The sequence below is a fragment of the Phoca vitulina genome, unplaced genomic scaffold (assembly GCF_004348235.1).
Source record: "Phoca vitulina isolate PV1807 unplaced genomic scaffold, GSC_HSeal_1.0 scaffold76, whole genome shotgun sequence".
Classification (NCBI taxonomy): domain Eukaryota; kingdom Metazoa; phylum Chordata; class Mammalia; order Carnivora; family Phocidae; genus Phoca; species Phoca vitulina.
Window position 1 is genome coordinate 5,935,618 of NW_022589779.1, and position 14,311 is coordinate 5,949,928.

Sequence of the window (14,311 nt, forward strand, 5' to 3'; positions counted from 1 at the left end):
CCTCAGTTTGGACTTTTAAGTCTCTCCTGGGAACCTCCTTTTGCTGTACTCTTGAATTGAATCCGTTTTATTTTAGATCTTTGTTTTCTAAATTTATTTGATCTTTTTTCCTGGCGTTTTTGAGTAACTTCCTGAAAAAGTGTGTTTGAGAGGCAAACTTTCTGAATTATTCTATGAAGACAAGTTGTCTTCATTCTGTTCTAATATTTGACTGATAGCTTGGCTGGGCACAGTACTGTACGTTGCAAGTAATTTTCCTTTAGAACTCAGAAAGCATTGCTTGGTTGTCTTCTAGCATCCAGGGATGCTGATTAGAAGCCATATGTCATCTAATTCACTGTGGGTTTTTTTTTTTTAAGGTGATCTGTCCTTTTTTTTTTTTTTTTTGGTAAGATTTTTATTTATTTATTGAGAGAGATAATGATAGGAGAGTGAGCATGAGAGGGGGGAGAGTCAGAGGGAGAAGCAGACTCCCTGCTGAGCAGGGAGCCCGATGTGGGACTTGATCCCGGGGCTCCAGGATCAAGACCTGAGCCCAAGGCAGTCGCTTAAACAACTGAGCCACCCAGGCGCCCTCAGGTGATCTGTACTTTATTCTGTCTGAATAAAGGTTTTTTATTTTGTTTTGGTTATTTGTTCTAGGCACTCAGTTGTCCTTATTGTCTAAATGAGATTCTTCCAACTCGAGGAACTTCTCATCTATTATGTCTTTGATACCTTTCTTCACTTTGCCTATTTGCTCTTCAGTAAGTAGATATTCTCTCTTGGATTGATCCTTTTTGTCTCATTTTTACTTTCATATCTTATGATTTTCTTTGCTGTATGTTCAGGGGAATTCCCCCCCCTAGTTTTTTTTGGCTGATTTTTTTGGGGGCAGGTAATCTATGAATATTCTTGTTCTCTTTTTCTTTTCTTCCTATCATCTGTTTTAGTTGTAATACTGTCTTTAGTCTTAGAATATGTAAAATAGATTTTTGAAAGATACCTTGTGGGGATGCCTGGGTGGCTCAGTCGTTAAGCATCTGCCTTCGGCTCAGGTCATGATCCCAGGGTCCTGGGATTGAGTCTTGGCATCAGGCTCCCTGCTCAGTGGGAAGCCTGTTTCTCCCTCTGCCTGCTGCTCCCCCTGCTTGTGTGTGTGTGTGCGTGCGCTCTCTCTCTCTCTCTGACAAATAAAATCTTTAAAAAAAAGGTATCTTGTGTTTCCTCAACTATCTGTTTTCCACTCTGGTCACTTTCTGTGTTTGTTTTTGTAATTCTTACTTTTCATGCTTAGTTTTCCTTATATGCCTGATGTTTCCTGGTTGTCCATTCATGTTTCAGAAAGAAGGACTAGGTTTCTGGTCTGGGTCTCCCCTCTACCACCCTGTTCCTTGGACTGTTTTCCGTATTAGTTTTTCATTTAAGTAGGAATTCTAGCCACAGCACTTAAGAGGCTAGACAGTAGGGCCTCTCTATTGGCAAACATTGTTTTAGGGTAAGAGCTAGCTTCCAGCTTGTGGGCCCTCTAAATGCCAGATGAAAAGGGTTTATTACTTTGCCAGCATCCCCACTTTAGTCTTATAGTCATTCATTTATCTTAGAGAAAAGCAGAGAAGTATCTTTTTGGCTTGGGGTAAATGTCAGTTGTTTAGGTGCTGCTTGGAGATGGAGATGGGGGATGGGCAATGTAGTTGTTCCTTATACAGTCAAGTAATATTTAATTCTATTTTTGGCCCTATTATTTTCACCCTTTGCTGTATCATTTAGTTTGCAATCATGCCTCTCTGGGGTCCTGCCAGACATATGGGTTCCCACCTTTTTGCATCTCTTATAAGGTATAACAAGGGTGTAGTTTTCTCTGCTTGTTATATCTATCTGTCTGTCTATCTATATACACACATACACATACACACATTCTACCCCTATCTCCAGTTTTAAATTTATTTGCTCTTATGGGGTTTTTTTTTTTTTTCCTGTATGAATTGTTTTTATTTCAGTGGGTTAGTTGGAGTAACTGGAGGGAAATTTTATATTTAGTCCACCATTTTTTATTAGAGTCCTTTTCTAGCATAAGGTATATAGAACTATTGAACTGTTTTTTTTAATTTTTTAATTTTTTTGAGCTTTTTTTTTTAAAGGTAGGCATATTCAGGGGAATTATGATCATGATACAGTTAAAATACAGTGGTGTTCCTTAGCTATTGATTTATATAGGTGTTTATGTCTTTATGTCAGGTGGTCCTAAAACTTGTACTCTTTTTGAATTCTTGTTTGCCTCTTAGTTTTTCTGATTCCTTTTCTGTTGTCATCTACCCCAATTTGCACATGTCATTATGAGTCTCTTGCCATTTCTGCTTTGCTACTTGGAAACTGAAAAGGACCATTTAGAATTGTGCATAAAATAGTGACTTTGCTCCAGAGAATGGCCTGTTAGCTTTATCACATGGCTCTTGTGATATTTTGGTTATTGAGATATCTTTTCTTATTTTCAGTTTCTTAACTGTGTCCAGATGGGTGAGGTATTATCCTTTATTTACTTCTCTGCCTTAATTGTTATAGCTACTTTGGTTCAGTAGTTATTGATATTTTTCTCTATTTTCCTTCTCTTCTACCTTATAATCTCTGATACTTTGTGTTGGATTTAAATTGCCTAGCTAGTTCATTGAAGGCCTTAGTTTTCATCTCCTCCTTTCATTTTATATTCATAAAAATTTTCCAGCATTCTTATAAAATTTCTTTAACCTGTTCTCTTTTTTATTTCCCATTCTCCTTTCCTGAATCTTTAGGTACCACATTGATTGTAAATTATCCTGGGCAAATAAATTTAAATTCATCTGTTTCTTTCCCCTCTCCTCTGTGGTATTGCTGCATTTCCCCATTAATCTTTTTAAGTCTTCTCTCATGAGACTTTGTAATTCTTTCTTCTATAGCTCTGGTTTCTACTGCTGGAATGTGTGTCTATGATTAGAGTCATAATTCTACTGCAATCAGAAGTTTTTACAATCCAGATTTAAGAAATGCTGATTACTTTGCAGTTGAAATCTGTCAGAAGGGTTGTGATTCGGAAGGCTTGTTAAACCCCCAGATTTGGCCTGATTATATAAGATATTATAGGACCTTCATAGTAAATACTTAATTGAAATTCAAAGTAGCTTAGAAAATAAATCGGCTCTTGTGCAGTTTCTTTATTTGCCTAATATAGAGGAAGTCAGTGTTGTAAGTATTCCCTAATGAGGTGGGTATCTATTTACTGGTTCTTTTGTGAACTTCTTTTATTTTCTGTGAAACTCTTTATTTTTAGAATTCAGAGATTAGATTAGGTAGCAGTTGCTTTACCTTAGGTCTCCTGCTTTACCTTTTTCACATATCCTTAACATTATTCCTTTCAGATATCTGCTGTCATGATTAATTTCCTTCTTGATTGGCTCATTACAGTATCCTTTATAATTTTGATTATGTTTATAGTTTTGGTATTTTTTCTTATTCTTCCTGAAATTTTAAAGTATGATCTTTAGCATTATATAGATAATATTTGACTATTTCCAAAGGTTTGGTTGTTTCGGAAATTATGGTTTTTATATCTTCATTTTCCCAAGAATTTACGATGTAGGAATTAAAAAAAAATACTTTGTCATTATTGACAAAAAATTCTTCAGGAAAAATATTCATTTAAAAGGTCGATGATTTAACATATTTAGTATTTTAACAAGTAAGGTTTCATTTCTTTCTTCATCTTAATTCATGGTAGTAGTAATTAGCCTCTTCAAATTCAAAAGTTGAAATTAATAAGTGATACATTTTGTGGCTATGAGGCAAATTGTGATTTCAATTAAATTCAGAAAACATGTTTTTTTAGAATTCTCAAGAACTTTTTCATTGTCACATTGATCAGTTTTCTTTTTGGAACAGGATTTCAGTATGAGAGTTATCTCCATAGTTTCGCATTTTTGGTAGTCATTCTTAAAGTATTAAAAACTGTGTTGGTTCTCTTAGATCCTTTTTGAATTGGCATGCAGAAGTGTAATTATGTGTCTTGGTTACTTACATGATAAATTAAAGATGATGAGTACTTTGGTTGTGGTAATTTATACCTAGAATTCAAAACCCAGAAGCATCTAGGCCAGAGTTAGGCACTCAGATACTCATTTTTCTTTCATGTCCAAGATAGAAAGCCATTCTTAGTCTGTATCAAAATATGAAGAAACTGTTTTTGAGATTGAATAAGAAAGTCAATAATAAAATTTTTTGAGATTGTCTTGAATTAATTTTAGATCTTGCATTTTAAGCTTTGATCCTTGATAAAGAACTCTTAGCTAAGTATGGGCATTAATTTTACTTTTAGGAAACTAGATAACTCTTTGGTTTATTATAAGCGGTTACCATACTTAAAAAATGAGAAACACATTTATTTTTTCCTAGTATCTTGATTTAAGACAAGGTTCATACTTTCCTTAGAAAAGAACCTTTCAAGAAGACTGACAATTTATGCATATTCAGGTAGTTTTAGCTGTAATTTAAAATACCTAACTTTAAGAAAAAAGACTTAAAATCCAAGAGAGACATTTAATATATAGGACTAAATTATTAATATTTGATTGCCAGTATCATATTTGTAAGCACTGCCCTTAAGTGGTCTTGATTCATTACTGTCTCAGAAACCCTCTTTGAGACCCTCTGTCACAGGCTTGGGCAACATAACATTACAAACACCAACTGATTTAGTAAACGGATGCACTGGGAGAATAAGAAACTTGCCAAAAGTATTGTCTTTCCTACTAAGTAACTGTGTGACCTTGGCAATCCACTTAGTCTTGTGGGTCTTAGTAAAATGGAAAGCTTGGAGCAGATAGCCTTTTAGGTTCTTATGAGGATTCTTTGAAAATGTCAGGGGATAGAATTCCAATCAGACAATATGCTATGTAATATCCTTATAATAGCTCTGAAATAGATGGTATTATTACCATTTTACTGGTGGTATTACTCATGTACAGACTCCATGTTCAAATAGCATGCTCAGTCATGTAGCTACTAAGGGGCCAAGTAAGAAGTTGAACCTTGGCCTAACTCATTTTATATTCATATTCTATTTAGTATGCCATATTACCTCTGCAATCCATGTTATAGTAGACCACCAGATTTTATTCCTAAATTGTTTCATTTCTTAATCTTTTAGTTTATAGTAAATGTGCTTTGGCTTTACTGCATCTGTTTTTCAGGAAAACTAGAAGTCATGGATCAGGCCTATCCATGAATTGTGCCCGAAGTGGAAATGGGACCAATTTTTAAATTAATATAGTAGAACTTATTTGTCTAAGAGATGATTGGTGTGTTCACAGTTATCTTGAATTTATTTCAACAATGTCACTGTTGTTCAAAAACACTTTTGGAACTATTCTTTCTGTATTTCCTTAGTTTCCTCAGCGTCATTCTTTTTTTTTTTTTTTTTTGAGAGGCGGGGGGGGGGGCAGGGAGAATCTCAAGCAGGCTCCATTCCCAGTGCAGAGCCCAGTGTGGGGCTTGATCTCACAACCCTGAGATCATGACCCTAGTGGAAATCAAAGAGTTGGATGCTTAACTGACTGAGCCACCCAGGTGCTCCCTTATTCTTTTTTAACCTACATTCTGTGGTGGCAAATGACATCTTTTGAGAATGGATTTGATCTGTGGAAAAAATGGGAAGTTACTCTGAACCAAATCTCAAACATAAAATTAAGGTTCAAAATGAGGAATGCCATTTTTAGTTAAAAATAAGCAGACCAAAGGGATGAAACCTATTATCCTAATGTCACTTGTAAGGTAGTTAAGGAAGTGATTAGAAAAGAGCAGTCCCAAAATTGTTTTATGTGATGACTACTTGAAATAGCCTATAAAAATGATTACTCTGAATGGAGTTTAACCTTTATTTCGTTATAAATTCTATTGTATTAAAGTTACATCTTAAGATAGTTATATCTGTTCTGTTTGCCACTTAGGTTAGTGCCATGCTGACTTAGCATGCACTTTAGAGAAGAAGAGTTGATGAATGAATTACAGACGGCAGATACTCTTTCCATTTTAAAGGAGATGAGAATCTATAGAACATTTATTTGCACAATAATTTAATTCTTGGTTATATTCGTATTATGTAATTTGTGGTTATCCACATATGGGTTTAATTCTAGACAGATACCCCATCCCACTTCCTAGCATGAACTAAAACTACCTCTTTTGCTAAGCCTGAATGTACTCTGATGCAAGTTTACATGTGAATTAATTTTTATGCAAAAATTATCTTAGGCTGCCTTGTATACTTATATATTAGTGAATAGCTTTTAGATATTAGTACTTTATTAGTGCAGTTAACAAACAGTAATCTGTATATCTGGCTGCACAGGAACTTGTGATAGGAAGATTTCATTTTACCTTTTGAAGGTATTATTTTTCTTGATTTTAAACTTCCAGATAGTGGAGTTTAATGAAACTTTCTCATTTTTAGGTATTAGAGGATAGTAAAAAAAAAAAAATCTTCTAATCCCTTTTTAATAATACTTTTCCTTTTGGGGTTTCAAAATAATTTAATGTTATAAGACCATTAATTCAACAGATATTTGAGTGCAGGTCACTATGCAAGGGGCTAAAAATTCAGTGGGAACTAGATAGACATGTGACCTCTTTGAGCATGTATGTGTGGGAAGGTGTGGAATAGATAATAAACTACTAATTGCACAGTTCACTGTGTAATTACCTTATGGAGGGTGCTAAGAGCAAGAAATAAGAATTTGCTGACCTAGTGGGGGAGGGGAGCCAAGGAAGGTGACTTGAGCTGAGGAAAAAAAGAAGAATATTTCTGGCAGAACATCTTGTTTAAATATCCTGGAACAGCAAGGAACTTGGCTTTTGCTAGGAACTGAAAGAGTTCACTGTGGCTGGAGTGTTAAAAAAAAAAAAAAAAGGAATGATAACAGTGGTGCGGTAGGCAGAGGTTGGGTCATGTAAGGCTTGATAGATCATATTAAGGATTTGGTTTTTGTCTCAAGATCCCTTGGAAACTATTAGAATATTTTAAACAAAGGATCATGAAATGATCAAGATTAGAATATCACTCTGGATGCTGTGTAAAGAATGGTTTGGAGGCAGCCAGGGTAGATGCTGGGAGACCCATTAGGTTGTGTTGAAATTAAGGTATCTGTAATTTATCTAAGGGAGAATCATGTAGGCCAGTGGTTCTCAAAGTGTGTGTCACCTGGGAACTAATTAGAAATGCAGATTCTTAGGTTTCTGCTCAGACTCCCTGAATCAAAAATTTTGGAGGTGGGGCTCAGAAATCTGTTTTTTTGAGCAAGCCCTCTAGACGGTTCTGATGCATCCAGAAAGTTTTTGAACTTCTGCAGGTCATTAGATATGTGGCTTTGAATGTAGGAGAAAGTTTTAGGCTGGTAATACGGATAGGGAGCAACTGCATGGAAGTGGTAGTTGAAGGTGAGGGAGAGAGAAGAGGCTCCAATAGAATGAAACCCTGAGACACTAGTCCTGGACAGAGTGAAGGGAGCTAGTGAAAACCCCAAAAGGATTGGTGAAGGGGACTAGAAGGTGAGGAGAGTCTTTGAATAAGGGTGTGGCAAATTAAGCATTAAATTTGTCAATAAATGATCTTTGTGTAATTGTAGTGGAATTACAAGGGTGGGCACCAGTGTCAACAGGTTGAAAAAGAAATGGGGGGGCACGTGGGTGGCTCAGTCGTTAGGCATCTGCCTTCGGCTCAGGTCATGATCTCAGCGTCATGGGATCGAGCCCCGCATAGGGCTCCCTGCTCAGCGGGAAGCCTGCTTCTCCCTCTCCCACTCCCCCTGCTTGTGTTCCCTCTTTCGCTGTGTCTTTCTCTGTCAAATAAATAAGTTAAAAATCTTAAAAAAAAAAAAAAAAGAAACAGGGAGAGGAGTGAAGGAAATATAATTTACTCATTTAAGACCTCCCTTACTCTTTGGACAGATATTTAATATTCCATAATTATGGGAAATAGAAATAAATAACTTTGAGGGACACCATAAGTAACCTTGAGGGACAGCATAAGAGTCTGTGGATAACTCTATAATAAAATATCATTATTTGGACTTACTGATTCTGAAATTCATAATTTACATAGAGGAATGAGCTCAAGCTTATTGTCTTTACCATCTTGTGAGGAATACCATAGTAAAATAATAAACTATGTGGGGGGTGTTGGGGGCAGGGGGGAGGATGTTTAGCTTACCAAGAATAATGTTTTTTAACATGATTAAAACCGCTTTAGCAATATGCATTTATATAAAAATAATTTTTAAATTACAAATACTCTTACTCATTACAAATACATTTTTATTACTACTGTGTATCTAAAGGAAAGTGTCTTTACATGAATTTTATGATTCAGTCTTTTACTTAAATTACTTTAACTTGTTAGAATTATTCTAACAATGTTATGCTATTCTTAAGGGAAGACCACATTTATTTATTTATTTATTTTTAAAGATTTTATTTATTTGACAGAGAGAGACACAGTGAGAGAGGGAACACAAGCAAGGAGAGTGGGAGGGGGAGAAGCAGGCTTCCCACTGAGCAGGGAGCCCGATGCGGGGCTCGATCCCAGGACCCTGGGATCATGACCTGAGCCAAAGGCAGACGCTTAATGACTGAGCCACCCAGGCGCCCCAAGGGAAGACCACATTTAATATGAAGACAAATTAAGATAATTTGAAGGTGAACCCCAGTTGCATGGTAATATGCACACAGACTAACACACAGGAGTGGGGTGGAGGAGAGACAGGGAGAGAGGGAGATTGAGACTTAAACCATTTCAAGATGCATTTTCTTTTCAGGGTAAATTATATATTTCTAAATTTTATATTTATTTTTAAAATTTTAGGTAGGCTCCATGCCCAACCCAACTCAAAATCCCGAGATCAGGAGTCGCATACTCAACCAACTGAGCCCACCAGGTGCCCTAAAATTTTTTTTTTTAAGAAGAAATTAGGTTATTGCATCAACATGTGTTGACTATAAAATTCAGCAGCTACAGAAACTCATAAAGTTAGTTTCTGCTGCTACTAGACCACACTTTATGTTCAAAATAGCCCATTTATTAGCAGTTTGGTATTATTCTTCTAGATAGTCTTCTTACTCCCTACTCCCCGTGCCCTGTCTATATGGATACTTCTATGTTTAATTATTTAAAAAAAAAAAAGAACTAGTATTATACTGCTTTGCAGGTTTTGTTTGTTTTGTTTTGTTTTACCAATCAGTACATCTTAAATCTAAGAGGCTAAATCCTAATAATTCCTTCCATTGACTTTATATTTTGTTCTTAGAACGTTAGTTTGGGACTTACTAGCCCTTCTGTTTTTTAGTTTCTTCATCTGTAAAATTTAGAGATGGTGAGTGGTTGACTTGAAGGTTTCTCACAGCTCTAAAATTTGTTTAGGAATGCTAGGATTTCAAAGGGCAGACATTTCCTTCAATTTTATATGAAAAGTGATTATCTTAACCCACCTGGGAACACCTCATGGGAGAAGTTCTTGCCAAGTTAAAAATACAATAGTTGGAGGAGGAAGCACGTTAGAAACAAGATTCAAAAAAATAATGTCCCATCATTTACTAGTGTACTCACTTAGTAGGCATACCTAATGCTTTTAGGGTAGTGCTGACCAAAACAAAACAGAAACAAAAAGGCTTTCTCAGAACTGATTAAGTTTTTGCACTAAAAATTTATATCACTTTTTTTGGGGTGTGGGATATAGGTGGGTCAGGATTTGGTTGTACCCACTGAGTACTAATGGCAGATGAGACAAATGGGGCTTACGGCCTGCTCAGTGCTTTTTTCTCCACATCAGATGGGTAATGTGCCGAAGTGGTAACAAGGTTTGAGGGAGGCACGTGTCACACAACGGTGTGGAACATCCAATCATCATGCTTACTGCACAGCATTTTTTAAGGAATTGTGTCACCTTCTCATGTAAGTATCTTATAAAAGCCAGGGTACTAGGAATAGGAATCATTGGTATTAGGCTAGGAGCTGTGTTAAGTTTTCAGGAAACCACTTAAGAAGGCAAAGAAGTCTTAGTTTAAAGAATTTTTTTTTAAAGATTTTATTTATTTCTCAGAGCACGCACAAGCAGGGGGAGCTGGAGGCGGAGGGAGAAGCAGGCTCCCTGCTGAGCAAAGAGCCCGATGTCGGACTTGATCCCAGGACCCCAGGTTCATGACCTGAGCCAAAGGCAGACGTTTAACTGACTGAGCCACCCAGGTTCCCCCCGCCTTTTTTTTAAGATTTATTTATTTTAAAGGGGGTGTGGAGGGGCAGAGGGAGAGAATCTCCTGCAGACTCTCCGCTGAGCGCGGAGATTGACATAGGGCTCCATTCCATGCCCTGAACCGAAACCAAGAGTTGGATGCTCAACCACCTGAGCCACCCAGGTGCCCCTTAGTTTAAAGAATCTTTGAGTGAAGGTGTTCAGCTCTTGAATTAGCATTATGTTCTTTTTATTAATATTATGTTGATTAAAAGATAGTTTTTGTTTTTCTACTCTGTGTCTTAAGTTGCTGATTTTATTTCCTTTCAATTTTTACCTGTTTTTAGTTGTTTTCATCTTTTTTGTCCATAGTGTGTTTGTCCACTAACATTTTATGTACTCTTATTCCTAATCTTTAGTTTTTATTTTTCTAATATTTTCTGGTCACTTTTATGTATTTTAAATTTCTCCGCCCTTTTCATTTGATTTTTTGCTTAAATTCTTTTTTAAAATTTAGGGTTTTTTTTTTTTCTCAAATAGGATTTTAGTAAGGCAAAGCCACAAAAAGGTATGAAGAAGAATCATTGAGAAAACTAGTGACTCCCAACAATAGCTTGCCCAGGGAGAGCTTTAATTTAAATTTACTTTTTATTGTGTGTATTCTTTTTTCTATATAGCTGGCTGTTGGGTGGCATGTTTCTAAGCTGAATAACCAAAAAGATACACCCTCAGCAAGAGAATCAGGCTACTTTTATTCCCCTTCCAATTACTTAATAGGAGCTCTTAGGGCTTTTTATAGGAGACTTTTTTAAAATTTTGAACCTCTTCCTCAAATCTTTAATCTGAGTAATGCAGATGCACCATGGGCAAATTTCCCATCTCTACATAAAATGTTTATTTACAGTGATATAGCCTTTGAAGTACACTTAAAGGGACTGTTCTCATGTTGATTGTCATCCCTTTAGTCATTCTGAAGGAGCTTGACTTAAAAAGTTTCACAATCCTCATTTTAAAAAGAATAATTTTTAGCAGTATCAGCCTCCTAAAATCTTTCAACAAAAAACAAAAACAGAAAAACAATGGCAGGTCTTTTTTTTTTTTTAATATTTTTATTTATTTGAGAGAGAGAGTGAAAGAGAGCATGACAGCAGGGTGAGGGGCAGAGGGAGAAGCAGGCTTAACCAACTAAGCCACCCAGGCATCCCAAACAGTGGCAGGTCTTAACTAATATTTTATTGCTAATCTTACTGTTAAAAACTTTTTTTAAAATTTATGTTTCTTAGTGGCGCCTGGGTAGCTCAGTTGTTAAGCGTCTACCTTCAGCTCAGGTCATGATCCTGGGATCGAGCCCCACATTGGGCTCCCTGCTCAGCGGGAAGCCTGCTTCTCCCTCTCCCACTCCCCCTGCTTGTGTTCCCTCTCTTGCTGTGTCTCTGTCAAATAAATAAATAAAATCTTTAAAAAAATAATAAAAAATAAAAATAAAATAAAATTTATGTTTCTTAAAATAGTAACTTCCTTTTTTTAGTGTATATAGATAGGAAATACTTTAAAAGGTATTTTACATTATAAAAATATAATCATCAAAGGAAGTTTTAAAGGGAAAATCATGATTCTGGATGATTTAGCACATTAATAATTTTTTATGCATTCATAATTATTTCAGGTATTACATTGATGTATATTATCATGTGGGCCCAAGAAAGCAAAAGTAGATAAGGTCATTCTTCAGTCTCTACATGTTCTACTTTGAGCCAAGGCCTCTAACTGGATATTGGTTTGGTGTAAATGGAGCAGATGAAACCTTGTGTTAGCTGTCACTAGATTACATCCTTCCTCAACAAGAGACTTGAGTTAATTTAGTCTTGTAGCTTTGTTGTCCTCACCGTAGCTATATTGCTGCTACTCTATTTAAAGGTCAGTATTCTTGCCCTTTAATATTTCCTTTTTCATTGTGCATCTTATTCTCTCTACGTTTCTGTACATTTCTCTCATTCTGGGAACTAAGTTAGCCTAAGTTCTTACTAGTGATCTTAGCTGTCTCTTCCCAGAATTAAAACATTGAAATGACACTTAACTGTTTTATGTATAAAATATAGAAAGGAGTTACTCTGCTGAATAAGTAAAATCTTAGTAAGGACTTAAGTTAGTTTGAACGCTACAAGAATGCTAACCCTGCATTCTTTTTATTAAACACATTTAAATGCATACATGTAATAACATTTTGAAATTATATAAGTGTTCAAGAATCCTGATCTTGGTCACTTCAGGTCTCTTGGAATAGAACTCCAGCATTCTGACACTGAGTAGCATGCCATGGAGATAATTTTTATTGTAGCTGATTAGTTCTTTTGAGGAGATTTTTTATATCTTGTTTTTCAGAGTGATCACTTACAGATTTTTTAGATTCTGGAAAGTGTAGCTTTCATAATTTTAGGAGTGCAGTGACTGCACAGCAAGGCCATATGTTGCTTCGCTATAATTAATAATTATTTTTTCTTTAGGGAAAGAACTATGGCTAACCTCCAAGAGACTGAAGCTGATGATTGTACTCATTCATATTTTTTCAACAGAAAGACAGAACTTTTTCTTTTTTCTTGTTTTAAATAGTTAAATATATTTTTCTTGTGAAGTTGAGTTTATTTATGTTGTGTCATAGCATCAACTGGATGAAGTTACTATTCTGGATCCTACTGTAAAATTTAAATGAATATTTATGTCAGATGGAAAGACTGCCCTGCTGTTTTGGTTATTCCCGCATATGGACTCGCTGCCACAGGCATGCTGATTTTTCCAGCTCCTACATGCCGCTTGCTCCTTGCCACCTCCGTTCTTCTGCATATTACCGTTCCCTCCACCGGCAATGCCCTCCTTCTTTTTCATCCATTTCCTTTTCTCCTTTTAAAATTGGCATCTAAACTTATTTCCTCTAAAAGTTCTTTCATGATTTACTCCATGTAACTGTTACTTATTTTCTTGGTTTTACTTTAACACTTAACATGGATAAATACAAAGTCAACCAGTCTGAGCTGTGTTTCTATGATATACCAGGTACAGTGTTAACTATCTCGTTTAATTTTCACAGCTATCCTGTGAGTTATGCTCATTTTACATTGAAATTAAATAAATTCTGTTACATTCCTAGTTTTAGCTGTGCTAGAATTTGAGCTTCTCCTATCATTTAAAAAAAATTGCTTTTTACAGTATCATTCTGCCTTATCGTATTTGTGTAGTCTTTCCTTTCTTGCTCTCTATCACTTAACCTACCAACAGCACTTAAAAGAAAAAACCCAAACCAAACACTATTTTGATATAATCTGCATAGAATAAAATGCACCCATTTTATGTATATAATGTGATGCATTTTGACAAATGCATACGCCCATGTAACTCACTACCATCAAGATATAGAATGTTTTCATCAGTCCCCAAAATCCCTTGTGGCCTTTTCCCACTTAATAGTTCCCCTTCTCCACTCTCCCCACTTTCCCAGCTCTTCTTCAGGCAACAACTGATTTGAGTTCTATCCACTACGCATTGTTTTTTTGTCTGTTCTAGAATTTCATGTAAATGAAATCATAGAATATGTACTTTTGTGTGGCTTCTTTTGCTTAGCATGTTTTTGAGATTGTTCCTTTTTATTGCTGGATAGTATTCCATTGTGTGAATGTACTACAGTTTGTTTGTTCATTCACCTATTGGTAGATGTTTGACTTGGCTATTACAAATAAAAATGCTATGAGGGGGCGCCTGGGTGGCTCAGTTGGTTAAGCGACTGCCTTCGGCTCAGGTCATGATCCTGGAGTCCCTGGATCGAGTCCCGCATCGGGCTTCCTGCTCAACAGGGAGTCTGCTTCTCCCTCTGACCCTGACCCCTCTCATGTGCTCTCTCTCATTCTCTCTCTCTCAAATAAATAAAGAAAATCTTTAAAAAAAAAAAAAAAAATGCTATGAGGGATACCTGGGTGGCTCAATCGGTTAAGCGTCTGCCTTCAGCTCAGGTCATGATCCCAGAGTCCTGGGATTGAGTCCTGCATCAGGATTCCTGCTCAGCGGGGAGCCTCCTCCTCCTTAACCCCTGCTCC

General features: G+C 36.2%; 1 protein-coding gene and 1 non-coding gene across 5 annotated transcripts in view; one reads left to right on the top strand and one right to left on the bottom strand.

Annotated features, from left to right (window-relative positions):
• Positions 1-14,311, top strand: part of OSBPL8 (oxysterol binding protein like 8) — a 158,016-nt gene that overhangs the window by 8,060 nt on the left and 135,645 nt on the right. The gene's annotated exons all lie outside the window — the stretch shown is intronic.
• On the bottom strand, positions 9,822-9,921 carry LOC116625320. The gene has a single exon (XR_004298061.1). It is a non-coding gene; the product is annotated as a small nucleolar RNA U13 (small nucleolar RNA).